This window comes from Heteronotia binoei, chromosome 7 (genome assembly GCF_032191835.1).
Source record: "Heteronotia binoei isolate CCM8104 ecotype False Entrance Well chromosome 7, APGP_CSIRO_Hbin_v1, whole genome shotgun sequence".
NCBI classification, from domain to species: domain Eukaryota; kingdom Metazoa; phylum Chordata; class Lepidosauria; order Squamata; family Gekkonidae; genus Heteronotia; species Heteronotia binoei.
Genome location: NC_083229.1, coordinates 65,655,269 through 65,673,272, shown reverse-complemented (window position 1 = coordinate 65,673,272; position 18,004 = coordinate 65,655,269). Strand labels below are relative to the sequence as shown.

Here is an 18,004-nt window from a genome sequence, read left to right as displayed (position 1 = left end):
TGATTAAAGCCTGCCTATCCTTTACTGCCCTTTTCCCGCCAGCATGTAGGAACAAGGAAGACGGTTATTTAGCATGAAACAAAACGTAGATAACAGCTATCAAACGCCTTTCCTTCTTTCCTCCCCTCTGTCTTCTTTTATTCGTGGATGCTCTCTATAGTTGCAAGCTGCTTTACAGAGGGGGTCGACCAGAGGCGTCTCTTGGAAGCTCCTCCGCCGTTCGGCCCCCTCTGCAAACCGTCTCCTTATTTTTAACTAACAGTATCAGGTTCTCCGTTCGGATTCAAGTTCCCCACCCGCCCACCGGTGCCTTCCCGAACAACTATGCAAATTCCCTATGACCAGGAAGTAAGCAGCAAACCCTCAGCCAGGGGCGAGCCGGGCAAGTTGCTGAAGTTCCTCTCTGCCGAGGAGCGGGGCAAGCTGCTCTGAGAATGAGCGTTTCGATGTCTCCTGCTCCGGGTTTTCGGGTCCATTCCCAAGAATCCCGAGTTGCCTCATTTTGAGCAACGCACCTTACTGGCTGCCGCCCTCTCCAGCCCTGTGGCTGAAGCAACAGTGGGATTAACTTGCTGGTCCCAAGACTTCACGTTCAGGAAAGTAAGTCCATCCTCCCTCTTTCTCTTCTCTTAATGCATTATTTTTGCCTCTCTTAGTTGTGTAGAGACCGAATATAATGGATTCTAGGGACTGCGACTGGCTGGAATGAAAACTGGCTAAACTTTTATAAGTGACTAATCAAGTTCAGCCTCAAGTTTGTTGCTGCTGAATGCAGTGGCAAAGAGTGTTGTCTGAGAAGGGAAACAAAGTCCTGCTATCTTTTTGGTTTCAGTTGCCTCCGTATGGTGGGTTTTCCTTACTGGCCAAGCTTGTGAGATGTTTTAGTAGTAGGTTGTTCGTGGATGGAGAAAGGGGCGCGCACCATTACCAAGCGTTTCAGTTCAGTGATCTCGTTCGCTTGATTAAACAAAACAAACAAACAAAAAACCTCCTCGTGAGGTGAATTTCTATCCTTCTCTCCTGTATAGAAGACTTCGTACATTCCTGAAAAGGGGTAGGGGGTGGAAAAGACCGACCATGGATATCTAAATTTACATCAGGAACGCGGAGGATCGGTGGGACTGCGGGAGACCCGGATTCCCTCAGCCTCAGCGCTTTCAAGGCTAACTTCGGGCAAGCTTCCTTTTCTCAGAAGTTCTAGGCGTAAAATCAGATAAGCCGCTTGTACAATTCGGTTGAACAACAGAGAGTGCAACTGGTAAAGGGTTGCCATTAATATATCAAAGCAGATCGATTTTTATCAAGTTCTGAAACCTGATATCCTTTCCTCATCTCTCTCCCCCATCCCACTTTAAACCACTGTAATGTGGAACATATGGAGAGCACATTTTTTAAAAGAGGAAGTTTTATACTAAATGGACAGTTTGTGTTTCTGAGCCTCTACAGGAACTTTTCTCTGAACACCAGATAAAACCTATGTTACAGTGCATTAGTTAAAAGGAAGTCAGTGTTATTTTCACAAGGGCTCAGTTTTCCCCTTGCCTGAGGGAAGGGCCCGCCGGTCCAGTTTTAATCTCTCATGTGATGCTGATGAATTTTATAAGACATCTGACCTATTGTTGGAATGCTTCCTAAGGATGGTTAATGTTTTCCAGTCTTCTTGATAGGATAATATTCTATATATGTTGACAGTTCTTTGCTTTTTTGGGGGGGGGGGAGAATTCCACTGGATATGCTACCATTCTCCTCCTCCAAACAGGGACAGTGTCTAAAATGAAAACAATTTAAATGAAGAAATATGATGAGTGACCCTAAAGAGTTCAAAAAATGAAGCATATTACTTTTATTTTTCAAGGGGCAGGGAAATCCTATGCAAGTTTAATTAAAGATTAAGTTTTGCTGTGCATGGTTTTTATTTATTTATTTTATTTTATTTATCTCCCGCCCTCCCTGAAGCAGGCTCAGGGCTGGTCACAACATAAAATTCCACAAACAATTAAATTTGTCTAAATCTAAATGGTAGAGCTTACTCTTCAGTAAATCTTTAAAATTGCAGCATGAATTGCTTCCAACAGATATTAGTGACTTTCATGGCTAATTCAGTCTGGTCAAAAATCTTAGACTACTTACTGTTTGGTTGATCAGTTTACAGTTTTAGCTTGGGATCTGAATTTTAAATGAGTGGTTTCATTTTATCCCAGCTAGTCCTCTTGAATATTTCCCGCAAATTTAGGGTCTTCAAAGTCTTTTTAGTGTTAAGATTATTATCCCATAACTTTTCTGGCTTTCAGTACAGAATGAACAGAAGTTAACAGTTAATAAGAATGGAGTTAAAGTGAGCAGATATAATATGGATAAATAAAAAAGCACAATGTCTTAGTTGTAATAATGGGGCAATGCTGAAGCAAAAGTTGCTTCCTGTCTTCTCAGCTAACCAAAAGGGAACCAACTACATGTGACATGAGGTTAGTGCTAGCCGTTCCACTTGAAAGCAGCAATGCTTTGGGGAACAAAGGCAGTTGCTAATTTAAATTAAAGTGTTTTGCTCTTTTAACATATTTACTACCCACTCATCCCTCAAAGTGGTTTAGATAATGAATAGTGTAGTCAAGTCTACATCTGTTTAGTTGCAACCATACTCCCCAGTTTATTCACTGCAACAGTCACTTTGGGGTGTGGGTTTGGGGTATGTAAATTGTAATCCTGTTGTACAGTTCCAAATAGGGAAGCTGCTCTGTCTCTATGATTATCTTTAATATTGATAGTTTCTGTTCTGAAAAAACCCCACATGTTGTTATAAGCCACCCCAATTATTTTGATAAAAGGATGTAATACAAATGCTATTTAGTAAGAACAAAGTTTGAGTCCAGTGGCATCTTTAAGACCATCAGAGCTTTATTCAAACTGTAAGGTTTTATGTGCATGCACACTTATCTGAAGAAGTGTGCCTGTGCATGAAAGCTGATGCCTTGAATAAAACTCATTTCATTTTAAAGGTGCCACCGGACTCAAATTTTGTTCTGTTGATTGAAACTGACATCGCTGCCCACCTGAATGTAACATTTTATAAAGCATCAGTGTTCAAAGCATTCTAAAGTAAGATTAAATGCAGGAGGAGGTTGGGAGGTTACATGACTGGAGGTCAGTCTCCTTCCTTTATATGAAACAGGATGGGCAAAGGGGAAGTAAGATGGTACCAAAGTTTCCAATAATATTTTTTAAAACAACCTTATGTTCTTCTCTTCTGTACTCGCCAGACCATGAGCAGTTATTGGTGGGATGTGGAACACATGAAAATTATAAGCATGGTCCCATTAATTTGTTGAACATCATCATTTGAAGCTAATTCTGCAATAACTCTTGTGTCATTCTGGTGTGAATGACTTAAACAACTGTTGTTATTGCTTTGATTAAAGATTGTTAAGCATTCAGATTTGTTCTTGAAGAGCATATATATTAGAAATGATACTTTTACCCAACTTTTCACATATTCATAATTGGTAGTGGCAGTGCTTTGTTTGAAAATGGAAACATGCTAAAGATTTCCTCTCTAAATTATCAAAATGACTGTCAATGAATTGGTTTTAAGTTTTTTCTTTATCCAAGGGAAGCTTTGCCAGATAAATAACGGCAAGCAACAGACCTTGTTTCAATAAACTAGAGTTTTATTTTAGCAGTAAAGGAATAAGATTGTATTATTACAGACTAATTCAGGAAGATGTTTCAGTGAGAGAACAGAACTACACTTGTGGTGCCCAGTAGTCTCTCTAGCCACCTCCCAGCTCCCTGAAAGGAGGCCAGTCTTAAGAACTAAAACTTAACCCTGGTACAGCACTTTACTACTTATAAATATTATTTTTGCTATATGTTTTTATCTTGCTGTTATTTCATTATATTTCTACTTACATAGTACAATTTTTGCATTAATATGTCATGTTCAATATTTACGACTTCTGCTTTCTTGGCCCTATTACATTATTAGGTGTTTTCTTGTACTGACTTACATCATGCAATCTACCTTGAGTCTCAATGAGAAAAAGTAAATAATCTAAATCTGGGGTGTCAAACATGCAGCCCGGGGGCTGAATCAGGCCCCCTCTGGGCTCCTATCAGACCCACGAGCAATTCACTGTCATCTGCTTCCTTCTCCGTCTCTTGCTTCCTTTTGCATCACTGCTTGTTTTTTCAGACTTGCTCAGTCACACAGGAGCTACAGAGCCAAGCCCTCTCTTCCTCCTGTTGGTTGAGGTTCAACAAGCCAGTGAGATGGATTAGGCTGAGTCGAATTGATTTGCCATGTGTGTGTATGTCTGTGTCCTTCATAAAGTTTATATCTCCCTGACTTGGCATTACATTTTATGACGCACATGGCCCAGCCCAACAAGGTCAAGATCCGGCCCTCATAGCAAATGAGTTCAGCACCCCTGATAAATATGACTACCAAAGCAGCCTTTTGTTGTGAGAGTCTCCTTGGTTTAGTATTGATTTTCTTTTCTTGTGGACATTGTAGACAGCTGTTTGTCCTCTATTCAGATCTAAAATCTTATGTTATGCTTGTTGCAACTGAATTTCCAGGTGGCTTTTCATCATGGTTGAAACCAAACTACAGTGCTCAAGGGGCACACCTGCAGTACCAATGGAATATTGTGAGCTATGAGATAATTCTTGCAAACAGTTGCATTTTAACACTCACTGAGGAAGCTTAAAACTGTGAGCTGATTTTGAATCTAGCTGTGGTGAGCTTGCCCATTGCTTATAGGAGCAGGAAATAACTCTTTTCCTTCAATCGAAAAAGTATTAATAATATAACTCAATCCTGCAACAATGTTTGGAATGTATTTCCTTCCTTGGTTGTCCTTTTTTGGCAGAATGTAGAGAAAAGTGGCTCTAGAACTTTTTCCTCTTAGAATATTGTCACCTGCACAATGATTGAAAGAATAATCAGTTACCACTTTCTGTCAACAGAAATACAGGGCGGGGGCAATCCCAGAAATCTCCACATTTTGCTATTGGGGCTTTTTCACCCAGCCCATATAACATAGTGGGGGAGTTCATTAAGAAAACTGATCCAAGGAACCAATTTTAAGTGTTTTGGTGAGGTATAGCACTTTATAACAACCTGATTCCCTTCCTGATAACCTGGAGGACATTTACTTCACAGCAGAGATAGTTTGTGAGTTAGGAAAGTATCAGAATGTTAGGAATTATTAATGTTATATGTTTTATATGTTTTCTTTTAAAATCCATGGAAGTTTATGTTAGGTGTCTGTTGTTTTTGGTTCAAACAATCCCCCCCATTAAAGCTTTTTAAAGTTCTGTACTGGTGAGAAAGTTTGAGTCCATTGGCACCTTTAAGACCAGTGAAGTCATACTGGTGTGGGTTATTCAATATACAAATGGGAAAGAGTGATTCTCCCTCAGAGGTTGTCAGACATCTCTGTGGGTTATTCCTACTGTTCCTTCAGGGAGGCAGGAAACACTTTTTTCACCTTCCTGTTGCCGCCTTCGGAATAACCCCGCCCTCAGTTTTGTTCCTGCCTCCACAGGGAGCAGCAGCACAAGGCTAGGCTAGGCTAAGCCTTTTTTCTCTTTTTCTCTTATTCTTTCCCTTCCATAGCTATTTCTCTTCCTCTCCTTTCTCTTTCCCTGCGCTGGGTAAAGGCAGCAGAGGGGATCAGTTTGGGCCACTTTAGAATGGCCTGCAGCAAGGACGGTTTCCTTTCGGATGAGGAGGGAGAGTCGCACGCCGCGCCTCTCGTGGCGGCGAATTGCATCGAAGGTGCCGACTCGCCTTCGCGGCTTGCTCGCGCCCTTCCCAACGCAGCCGCAGACGATTCAGCTGCCAGCGCCAAGAAACGGCGCGTAATGGAAGCCCCGACTATGTGCCTCGGGGCGGCAGCAATCAGCGGCGGCCATTTGGGAAGTGCGGGGCATAGCTCTCAGACCTTCCAACCCCCAGGAGCAGGCACTCTGGAGGCTCGGAACTACCTGCAGCCACGAATGGAAGGCTTCCAGGATGGGGGTAATGTACTAAGGAGCAACCCTCTGGACCCAGAGGCTATGCTCTTTATTAGGTGAGCGATGCAGGAGGAAATGGGATCCTTTTGCGCCCGAATGGGGCTTCTCCCAAAGGGACCAACCTTTCCCTTAGATCCTCCCCGTTCCTTCTCCTGGCCCACCAAGGCAGCTCGAAAGGCCCCATTACAGTCTTCCCAGTCCCTACCTATTGAGCCTGAATCTATAGCATCTGGCTCTGATCAGGAGGATAGGGAAGAGGGGGAATGTTTCTCAGAGGAGGAACAGGAGGAGGTTAAAATACCCGAGCAGGCTAGTCGTTTCTTCCGTCAGGAAGATTACCAGTTTTTGCTAACCAAGACACTTTCAGCATTAGAAATTGAGGTGGGGCCCATTGATGAGGAAGCCAAGGTAGCTAAATCAAAGAAGTTTAAGTCCAGAACCAGTGGAAATACTGAGTTCTTGCCAAGGGGGGAAACTTCTGAACAAGTATTCCCATTTCCAGAATACTTTGAAAAGCAGGTTAGAGTGGAATGGGAAAAGCCAGCTTACCTTAAGCAGTTCCCTCACTTAGTAAAAAAGTTGTACGCACTTCCTGCTTACACTAATGAGTTATTACAGGCTCCAACTGTGGACGGTCCAGTAGCAGCTCTACAATCCTTGGGCCTGGTATCGGAGGATGGCCAGGGTTCTCTTAGAGATCCTCTGGACAAAAAAGCTGAGGCGACCTTGAAAAGACTATACGAATCTGTGGCCATGATCGTGAAGGCATCCTCTGCGGCCTCCCTGGTTTCCAGGGCGTCCATTGTTTGGGTACGTAAGTTACTCCAGATGTTACCAGAGGACAACAGATGTATGTTAGAGGGCGCCTCACGCATTCTTAAGGCAGCGTCGTTTATGGCTGACGCGACCTTAGATATCCTAACATTTGCCTCCAAGGCAATGGCGTCCACTACGGTGGCTAGACGCCTCCTTTGGCTTCGGGCTTGGCAAGCTGACTTTCTCTCTAAGTCTACAGTGGCAGCATACCCTTTTCAGGGGGATCGTCTCTTCGGGGACGCTTTGGATAAGATCCTAGTAGAGACTAGGGATAAAAAGAAGGCCATGCCCAAATCCATTCGGAGAAATGAAAAAAAGGGCCCTCAGTCCTTTCAGACTCAGCATTCCTTGGCCAGATACCACACCGATTCAAAAAAGTTCAATTGGGAAACGCCAAAGAGCTCCTTTAAGAGAGGTTCATTTGGTTCCAAATTCAATCGAAATAACTTCTCCAAAATGGACAAGCCCGACCGAGAGGCCAAGTCCAAGCAGGCATGACTACAACCACATACCGGTGGGAGCTCGACTACTCCATTTCGCAGCAAACTGGGAGGCCTCTCAGGCAGACCAATGGTCTTTAGAAATTGTACAAGAGGGGTATTCAATAGAGTTCCATCGCATTCCACCAGACAGATTTGTCAGATCACCAACCCCCAAGCAGGGTCACAAACGTCTCATTACTACAAAAGCAATCCATCACCTTCTCGACATTCGAGCAGTCAAACCGGTCCCGGGGTTGGAGAAGGGGAAAGGTGTGTACTCCATTCTTTTCACCATACCCAAGAAGAATGGCGACTGGAGGGCCATCTTGGATCTCAAGTTTCTGAACCGCTACATCAGGGTACGTCATTTCAGAATGGAAACCTTGAGATTCATTATGGACTCACTTTTGACAGGGGAGTACCTCACCTCCATAGACCTGACTGAAGCTTATCTTCACATACCTATCCACTCTTCTCATCGTCGTTTCCTAAGGTTTGTGGTACTGAATCAACATTACCAGTACAGGGCCTTACCCTTTGGCCTGTCAACAGCGCCCAGAGTTTTCTCCAAGATCTTAATAAATCCAATAGTACAGCTGAGAAAGCAGGGGATCCACATTCACCCCTACCTGGACGACCTCTTAGTCAGATCCAACAGCAAAGAGAAATCTCTTCGGGACACGGCTCTGGCCATTCAGTGTCTTCAGTCGCACGGGTTCATGGTGAACATAGCAAAGAGTTCACTTCAGCCGAGCCAGAGGTTGGAACATCTAGGAGCGATGATCGACTCCACGTGCAACTCGCTATTTCTGCCTCTGTCCAAGGCCAGGACCATCAGGGACTTGGCTATCAGGGTCATCCAGAGCCAATCATCATGACTAATGTTGCTTGCCAAACTAATGGGACTATTGATTTCGACCATAGACATGATCCAATGGGCCAGATTCCATTCCAGACCTCTTCAAATGTTCCTAAGGCCTTTTCAACTTCAGATCATGGAGTTAACAGTCAAGAGGCGCTTACTATGGTGGACAGACTTGACTCATCTTTGCCAGGGCAAATTGTTCCATCCTCCCTCATCCCTAGAGCTGTTCACAGATGCCAGCCTGGGGGGGGGGCCACTCTTCAGGACAAACCAGTCCAAGGCAGGTGGTCACAACCCGAGGGTCTGCTTCCCATCAATCTCCTGGAAGTCAGAGCCATACGTCTGGCTCTGGTTGCCTTCAGGGCACAATTGTATCAGAAACACGTTCTCATCAGAACGGACAACATAACAGCCAAGGCATACCTGAACAACCAAGGGGGTTCCAGATCCTCGCAGTTACACAAGGAAGCATCAAAGATTCTAACATGGGCAGAAAAGAATCTGGCCTCTCTAAGGGCGGAACACATCAGAGGCCAGGACAACATACAGGCAGACTGATTAAGCAGACAGGCTATTTGCAAAGGCGAGTGGGCTCTCAGCACAAGTGTATTCGATCTCATATGTCAACGTTGGGGTCAACCAGAAGTGGATCTATTCGCTTCCGACACAAACACAAAGCTACCAAGGTATTTCATCAGGTTCTTCCATCCGGAAGCCGAACAGACAGACGCGTTGACAGCTGTATGGCCTCCAGGTCTAGGGTGACCATAATGTCTGAAGGCCAGCCAGGGACACGTGGGGGGGGGGAGGTAGGGGTGCGCGCGCGCGAAGCGCGTGTGCGCCGCCGGAAACAGGAAGTGACGCCACTTCCGGTGACGTCACTTCCAGTGACGTCATGCCACCACAGGAAACAGGAAGTGACATCACTTCCTGTGACATCATTTCCCCGCGTCACCTGCCGGAAATGGGAAGTGACATCACTTCCTGTGACATCATTTCCCCCAAATGACATCATTTCCCCCAAATGCCACGGCCGGAAACAGGAAGTGACTTCACAGCACTTCCTGTGACATCCCCAAAAATCCCCCAAATATCACCGCCGGAAACAATTTTGTTCTGAAATCCTGTATATACTTCATCAGTATATGGGATAAGGCACTTTCTCAACTGTGCTGCATAATGCAGCCTATTTATTTTGTCCTGTTTGCTCTGTTGGCTCTATCTGCGCCACCTTCATCACTTTCGGGGTGTGGATCCCCCAGTGGGGTGGTCTCGTGACTCCCTCCGCCGGCTGTTTCTGATAGCCCTGCGCCCCCTCTTTCATTTGATATGTGTCCCGTGCGGGTGCCACCCTCCCGCCGGGAGATGCCGCAAAATGAGCCCCCTTGAGGCTTATGGCGGCAGGGCTCGGGGGAAGCGAGCTAGACTGCTGTTCTTTTGAGGGGTTATAGAGTGTTTCGAGCCCGTCCCTGTGGCATCGGTCCCCTGGGCCCCACAACGATGGGACCGATGCCACAGGGACGGGCTCGAAACACTCTATAACCCCTCAAAAGAACAGCAGTCTAGCTCGCTTCCCCCGAGCCCTGCCGCCATAAGCCTCAAGGGGGCTCATTTTGCGGCATCTCCCGGCGGGAGGGTGGCACCCGCACGGGACACATATCAAATGAAAGAGGGGGCGCAGGGCTATCAGAAACAGCCGGCGGAGGGAGTCACGAGACCACCCCACTGGGGGATCCACACCCCGAAAGTGATGAAGGTGGCGCAGACAGAGCCAACAGAGCCAACAGGACAAAATAAATAGGCTGCATTATGCAGCACAGTTGAGAAAGTGCCTTATCCCATATACTGATGAAGTAAATACAGGATCTGAGAACAAAATTGCACCAGAAGACACAAACACAAAGCTCCCTTACACTGAATCAGTGCTTGGGTCCACCAAAGTCAGTATTATCTACTCCAGTCACAAACACAAAGCTCCCTTACACTGAATCAGTGCTTGGGTCCACCAAAGTCAGTATTGTCACATAAGAACATAAGAGAAGCCCTGTTGGATCAGGCCAGTGGCCCATCCAGTCCAACACTCTGCGTCACATAAGAACATAAGAGAAGCCCTGTTGCATCAGGCCAGTGGCCCCTCCAGTCCAACACTCTGTGTAACATAAGAATATAAGAGAAGCCCTGTTGCATCAGGCCAGTGGCCCCTCCAGTCCAACACTCTGTGTCACATAAAAATATAAGAGAAGCCCTGTTGCATCAGACCAATGGCTCATCCACTCCACCACTCTGGTCACATAAGAACATAAGAGAAGCCCTGTTAGATCAGGCCAGTGGCCCCTCCAGTCCAACACTCTGTGTCACATAAGAACATAAGAGAAGCCCTGTTGGATCAGGCCAGTGGCCCCTCCAGTCCAACACTCTGTGCCACATAAAAATATAAGAGAAGCCCTGTTGCATCAGACCAATGGCTCATCCACTCCACCACTCTGTGTCACATAAGAACATAAGAGAAGCCCTGTTAGATCAGGCCAGCGGCCCCTCCAGTCCAACACTCTGTGTCACATAAGAACATAAGAGAAGCCCTGTTGGATCAGGCCAGTGGCCCCTCCAGTCCAACACTCTGTGTCACATAAAAATATAAGAGAAGCCCTGTTGCATCAGGCCAGTGGCCCCTCCAGTCCAACACTCTGTGTCACATAAGAACATAAGGAGGGAAGGAAGGGAAGGGAGGAAGGAAGGAAGGAAGGAAGGAAGGGGGAGGAAGGGAGGGAAGGAAGGAAGGGGGAGGGAGGGAAGGAAGGAAGGGGGGAGGGAAGGAAGGAAGGAAGAAAGGAAGGAAGGGAGGAGGGAGGGAAGGAAGGAAGGGAGTGAGGGAAGGAAGGGAGGGAAGGAAGAAAGGAAGGGAGGAGGGAGGGAAGGAAGGAAGGGAAGGGAGTGAGGGAAGGAAGGAAGGAAGGGAGGGAGGAAGGGAGGGAGGAGGGAGGGAAGAAAGGAAGGCCGCCCACGCCCCCCCCCCCGCTTTCGGCCCCCTTACCTGATTCCAGGGCGGCGGCGTCCAGCGGCGGCGGGGAGTCCTCTGGCGGCGGCCTCGCGGCGAGGGAGGGAGGGAGCTGCCGGCGCTGGCCTCTGGAGGCCTCCAGGGACCAGCGCCGGGCCTCTCCGCTACCGGCGCTGGCCTATGGAGGCCTCCAGGGACCAGCGCCGGCTGCTCCGCGGCTTCCCCGCGGCCTCCGCTGGTCCCTGGAGGCCCTCCAGAGACTCTGGAGGGCCTCCAGGGACCAGCGGAGGCCGCGGGGAAGCCTTCGCTGGCCGGCGCTGGTCCCCGAAGGCCTTCCAGAGGCTCTGGAAGGCCTTCCGGGACCAGCGCCGGGTGCCCCGCGGCCTCCCCGCGGCCTCCGCTGGTCCCTGGAGGCCCTCCAGAGTCTCTGGAGGGCCTCCAGGGACCAGCGGAGGCCGCGGGGAAGCCTTCGCTGGCCGGTGCTGGTCCCCGAAGGCCTTCCAGAGGCTCTGGAAGGCCTTCCGGGACCAGCGCCGGGTGCCCCGCGGCCTCCCCGCGGCCTCCGCTGGTCCCTGGAGGCCCTCCAGAGTCTCTGGAGGGCCTCCAGGGACCAGCGGAGGCTGCGGGGAAGCCTTCGCTGGCCGGCGCTGGTCCCGGAAGGCCTTCCAGAGGCTCTGGAAGGCCTTCCGGGACCAGCGCCGGGTGCCCCGCGGCCTCCCCGCGGCCTCCGCTGGTCCCTGGAGGCCCTCCAGAGTCTCTGGAGGGCTTCCAGCGACCAGCGGAGGCCACGGAGAGGCCTCCACCACTGCCGCCGGGCCCCGCGCGCGGGCGGGGAAGGCGGCGAGTTAGGGAGGGAGCGTCCCTGCGCCGGGGCCCTGCGCAGGCGCAGGGACGCTCCCTCCCTCACTTGCCGCCTTCCCCGCCGGCGCCCGCGGCCCACCGGCTCCGGGGCTGCCTAAACCGGGACCTTTAATGGTCCCGGTATCGGGAGCCGGGATTGGGTGGCCAGAACCGGGAATGTCCCGGGAGACCGGGACGGTCTGGCCACCCTATCCAGGTCTCCTGTACGCGTTTCCCCCAGTCCCTCTGGTTTCTCGAGTTCTGTGGAGAGTGAGAGTTCTACAGGCGGAAATCATCATGGTAGCTCCCTATTGGCCACGGCGACCATGGTTCTCAATGTTGACAGAGCTATCAAGAGACCTTCCGCTGTCGCTACCAGTGTCTCCCGACATGCTCCATCAGGGTCCGGTGTGGCACCCCGACCCAGAGTGGTTTCACTTGACCACGTGGAGATTGAGCGGGAAACCTTCAGAAGTTTAGGCTACTCTTCTGAGGTGACGGACACTATGCTAGCGTCAAGAAGACCTTCCACCATTCGTATACACAACACAACTTGGAAGGCCTTTGTTCGCTGGTGTTGTAGAAAAAAGGTCTCATTGCTTACTCCTTCCATTGCAGAGATACTAGCGTTTTTACAGGAGGGCCTAGAGTCCAGGTTAAAACCAGCTACGTTACGAAGGCAGATAGCTGCCCTGTCCACCATCTTACTGGTCATTGGAGGGTACAGGCTATCTCAACATCCACACATCCAGTTATTTTTGCAGGGGGCGAATTTAAAGTCACCTCCGACAGTCCATCGTTTTCCATCTTGGCGACTCCATACCGTTTTATCAGCTCTTACAAAGAAGCCATTTGAACCTCTTCAAGAGGTGGACTTAAAATGGGTTCGAATGAAAACTCTCTTCTTGGTAGCCATAACGTCTGCACGTCGAGTTTCAGAACTGGGGGCATTATCAGTGAAGGCTGGTCTTTGTGTGTTCCATAAAGAAAAGGTGGTTCTGCACATAGATCCTTCCTTTCTTCCCAAGGCTGTTTCTAAGTTCCATCGTACACAAGAAATCTACCTACCCACATTTTGTCCACATCCCAAACACCCAAAGGAAGTCGTTTGGCATACCTTAGATGTGCGCAGAGCCTTAAAAATTTTCATCCTAAGATCCGAGTCGATTAGGAAAACTGACTATATGTTCAACAACATCTCTCCTCCCAGAGCTGGAGATAAGATGTCCACTTCGTCAATTAGTGCAGTTCTAAAGGCCTGTATCAGTGAAGCATATAGGGCATCAGGGTTGCAAATTCCTAGAGGAATTATGGCCCATTCCCTTAGGAGTGCCTCTACAAACGCAGCACTGCTGAATCGCGCGTCAGTGGAAGAGGTGTGTAGAGCTGCTACTTGGTCCTCTCCATCTGCATTCGTAAGACAATATAAGATTCATTCCATGGCATCAGCAGATGCAGCATTTGGGAGAAAGGTATTACAGCACGTTCTGAGGGAGGCCAGCGATGAAGACCCACCCAACTAAAGGGGGACTGCTCTGGTAGGTCCCACAGAGATGTCCGACAACCTCTGAGGGAGAACGGCCCATTGGACTTACCGTGAGGGGTCCTTCTCCTCAGAGGTTCGGAGGACATCTCGCCACTCCCAGATGTAGCTTCATCGCTTATACCTTATTAGGTTCTACTTTCTACAGCTTTTCTCCCTTGTACTGTGTTACGTTCAGTACTATCGGAGTTCAAGGTTACAGTTTATATTGTAGTTATAAGTTGTTAGTTGTGTTTATAGTCCTTCTAGTTAGAGGGAAGACAACACTGCTTTCGGAGTCCCACAACTGAGAGCGGGGTTATTCCGAAGGCGCCAACAGGAAGGTGAAAAAAGTGTTTCCTGCCTCCCTGAAGGAACAGTAGGAATAACCCACAGAGATGTCCTCCGAACCTCTGAGGAGAAGGACCCCTCACGGTAAGTCCAATGGGCCGTTCTATGCCTCATGTCAAAGAGTGTTTTCAAGCATGGATGTTTTAGTACTTGTAAATATAATGATTTCAGCTATAACAAACAAAATCAGTTGTATGGAACTTTTTCTGTCTCAAGATACATTAGACTTTGGTTTGAGGTTTTATACCCCCAAACCAGTAAGTATAAGGGGTTGTTTTATAGTGTTGTTAGAGGATTAAGAATATAGTTAGTTGCCATATGACATCTGCCAGGGAACATGTTGTATACAAGACGCCATAAATCTATTCAGTTTCTAAAGAAGATAGCTCTAACCTCTTTGTAACTGAAACCCTGGATAGGTTAAGGGAGGGTGGGGGAAGGCAAACTGTGGTCTTTAGGAAGGCCCTGATATAGCACTTCTCTGCCTGTTTCTTCCTTGTATGATTTGAGTATGGGGACTCTGGTTTCTGCTCCAGCTGCCTCTTTCTTCTCCAGCCAAGCTCAATTTTGCCCAAAAGTGGTTGTTACAAAATCCAGATTTGTCTGTTCCAAGGATGAGGTCAGACAGATATCATTCTTTTCCCCATTACATTGTCCTTTTCTATTGAACTAATAATGTTGCATTTATGATATTGCTTCATTTTTCCTTGTATATGGTTTCATTTCCTCCATCTTGCAAAAAGTACCTTTTCTCTCCAAGGTTGTAAATACAACTATGTTCTGTGCGGTATTGCTAGCATTGTCTGTATGGCATCACTGGCACCTTAATGGAATTTGCAAGCCCTTCTCCTTGGAAGCAACTGTGCTTTTTAAAAATATATGATTTCTGACAATCATTGACTGCTGGTGGAGAAAGTACCATTACCGGAAGCATGCTTGGACATTGTGGGTGGATGTAGGCAGTATTCACAGTAGGTTAGAGGTGTAATCAGGGCTAGCCCTGCCACTAGGCAAATTAGGCATTTGTGTGATCACTACAGCTACCTATGTTCAAACTAAAGTGTTATCAAACTATTTGGAGGGCTTGTTGACCTTCAAAAGAGCTGAGGAGGTTTGTGGCCTTACTATTTAATTTTAAAAAGTTATATATACTAAAAGCCAGGATTGAAAATGACACATCCTTCTTTTGAAATTTGATCTGGATCCAGTATAATGTGAATTCCAAGAACTGAAGTATCATGGACATTTTTGGGAAACAGGAAATTCCAGTTTTGGGTAAAGTTTTGGATGCCCCCCACATGACTTACTGTCTTATAGGCACAGTTCTCCCTAAGAGGAGGAGGACATCTTGGGTGTTTCCCACCGTTTAATCAGGGAGGCAGGAATCTAAAATCTTCCTCTTCCTGTGGCTGTGGGAACCACCCTCTTACTCAGTTCATTTCCTGCCTTGACAGGGAGAGCAAGCTTTAGGATAGGCTCCTATCCCTTTTTCCTCACGCTATTACTCCTACTATATATATATATATATATATATATATATATATATATATATATATATATATAAAATACTTCCTTCCTCTTCTTTTCTCTGTGATTTTTCCTTTCAACTAACACCTTTCTTCCTCCCCACTTTTTCTGCCTTCCCTCCTCCTTTTTAAAATTGTCCTTTACCTCAGCGTCTGAGGGAAGGAGCGCTGAAACGGCCCAGGTCCCTTTAAGGGACAGCCGCAGTGCGAAGAGAAGGCAGGATGCAGCGCCGTCCCAAGGACGACTTTATGGACGACCCCGCGTTGGATGCCTGGCGCGGGGCCGAAGAATGGGGATCCTCCGGAGCCGGCATGACCCTTGGGCTTGCGGCAGCTACCGGCAACGTGCCCTGTAGGGGCGGGCCGCCGGCGAGCGGCAGAAAGCGGCTCTGGTCGTCTTCGGCCACAGAAGAAGCACGCGCTGCACTTTCTTCTCCCGACGGCCATTTTGAAGCACGGAAAATGGCGCGAAGCGGGCCCGATCGGCGGCAGTCCTTCGCTGAGAAGCAAGGACTCCCAGAGGCCACCCTCCAGCCAGGAGACTTCGGTCATGGCCTCCAAGAGACTGCACAGTCTTCTCAGCTCCTTGGGGGGCAGGGTAACATACCCACAATGGGATCTTCTTTTGCCTATGAATTTTTAGAGTGCATTAAGCAGACTGTAGACAATGCAGTTAGAGCAGCAGCTCATAAGAGATCTTATGCTCCAAGCTCTCACTCATCTTCCGGGTCCCCCTCTCCAAAGAGACCCAAGAATCGTGCCTGGCTCACCAAGGCACAGAAGACCTTAGCAAGTGAATGTTCAGGGAGAGAGAGATCACCTGAAGGGGATCAATCAGAGGACTCTGAGAGGGAGGATCGGGAGGAGGGCGAGTTTATTTCGGATGAGGAGATAGAAAGCAGTACAGGCCCAGAACCTTCCTTAAGATTTTTTAAAGCAGAGGAGTACCAACCCCTCCTAGCTAAAGTACTGGAAGCTTTAGACCTCTATGAATCACCTGAAGAGCAGGAAGCCAGCTGCCCTCTAACTAATCCTAAGAACAAACCTAAGGGGAACACGGAGTTCTTCCCTCGGTACTGATCCACGGATAAGGTCTTTCTCTTCCCTGAGTTTTTTGAACGCCAGTTGAAGGCAGAGTGGGCGAAGCCAAGTGCTAATCGTCAGGTGCCAGGTTTTATTAAGAAGTTGTATGCATTACCTTCCTTTGCCAATGACATGCTACAGGTACCGTTGGTTGATGCGCCTGTGTCGGCCCTACAGTCACATGGACTCCTGTCTGAAGACGGACATGGCTCGGTTCGAGACAGCTGGGACAGAAAGATCGATTTAGCTTTGAAAAGGAACCACGAGGCCACTGCCTTAGCCATTAAGGCAGCAGCCACAAACTTTATTGTTTCTCGTGCGGCAATCATTTGGGTTCGACGCCTAACTCAACTACTTCCCAACTCAATCAGGAGGATTCTTGAGGGCACCAACAGGCTCCTTAGGGCGGCCGAGTTCTCTGCAGATGTTTCCTTGGATACGCTTACCTTCTCTGCCAGAGCAATTGCATCATCGGCAGTGGCGAGAAGGGGGCTGTGGCTTCGTGCCTGGCCAGTGGACATTCATTCTAAGTCAATAGTTTCTTCCTACCCATTTCAGGGTGAGAAGTTGTTTGGAGACGCTCTAGACAAGATCCTAGTGGAGACACGTGACAAGAAGAAGGCTATGCCTAAGTATCTCAGACGCCCGAATAGGAAGGGTTTCAGACCCATCTCTTTTTGGGCTTTAACCAGCAACTCCAAGCCGAAACAGGACTTTAGAAAATCATCCTGGGGACAGTCCAGACAAAATTTTTCCAAAAATTTTAATAACCCGAGATTCCAGAGGCACTAGCCCGACAGATCGGATAAGCCAGACAGGGATCCCAAGTCCAATAAAGCCTGACTGAACTTCCATTCCTGTTGGGGGTCGCCTTCTACATTTTCATTAGGCTTGGGCGACCTCACAAGCCAATTCTTGGACTATAGAAATTGTCTCTCAGGGATATGCCATAGAGTTCAAGAGAACTCCCCCAGATCGCTTCCTTATATCCCCTCTTTGTTCAAACCCAACCAGGAGAGACATCACCTTCAAAGCAATTTGTCATCTATTGGAGTGCGCGGCAATAGAGCTAGTACCAAAACGGGGACTGGAGAGCAATTTTGGATTTGAAGTTTCTGAACAGGGCCATCAAACTGCGCCACTTTCGCATGGAGTCCATCAAATCCATAACAGAAGCTCTTCATCATCAGGACTACATGACATCCTTGGACTTAACAGAAGCATACCTTCACATCCCGATTCTGCTGGCACACCGCAAGTTCCTTCGTTTCTGCATGAACGGATTGCACTTCCAATTCAGGGCTCTGCCCTTCGGCCTGGTGACAGCACCCAAGGTGTTCACCAAAGTACTGGTGAACATAATAGCTCTTCTCAGACAACAGGGGATACATGTACATCCGTATCTCAACGACTTGTTGATAAGGTCATCATCGAGGAGGCGCCTCTTACAAGATGTCCAACACACCATCATTTGTCTTCAACAGCACGGCTTTATAGTCAACCTCT

The 18,004-nt window shown here is 48.0% G+C and overlaps 1 protein-coding gene across 7 annotated transcripts in view; it reads left to right on the top strand.

The window, feature by feature from the left end:
- Nucleotides 1-385: 385 nt before the first annotated feature.
- LYN (LYN proto-oncogene, Src family tyrosine kinase) overlaps nucleotides 386-18,004 on the top strand; it is a 69,101-nt gene continuing 51,482 nt past the window's right edge. For 3 of the 7 annotated variants that reach the window (XM_060243763.1, XM_060243762.1, XM_060243758.1), the window contains exon 1: nucleotides 462-600. The gene's annotated coding sequence lies outside the window, so the exon portion shown is untranslated. Of the gene's footprint in view, nucleotides 601-18,004 lie in introns of all 7 variants that reach the window. The other 4 variants (XM_060243757.1, XM_060243759.1, XM_060243761.1 and 1 more) reach the window with 3 other exon arrangements.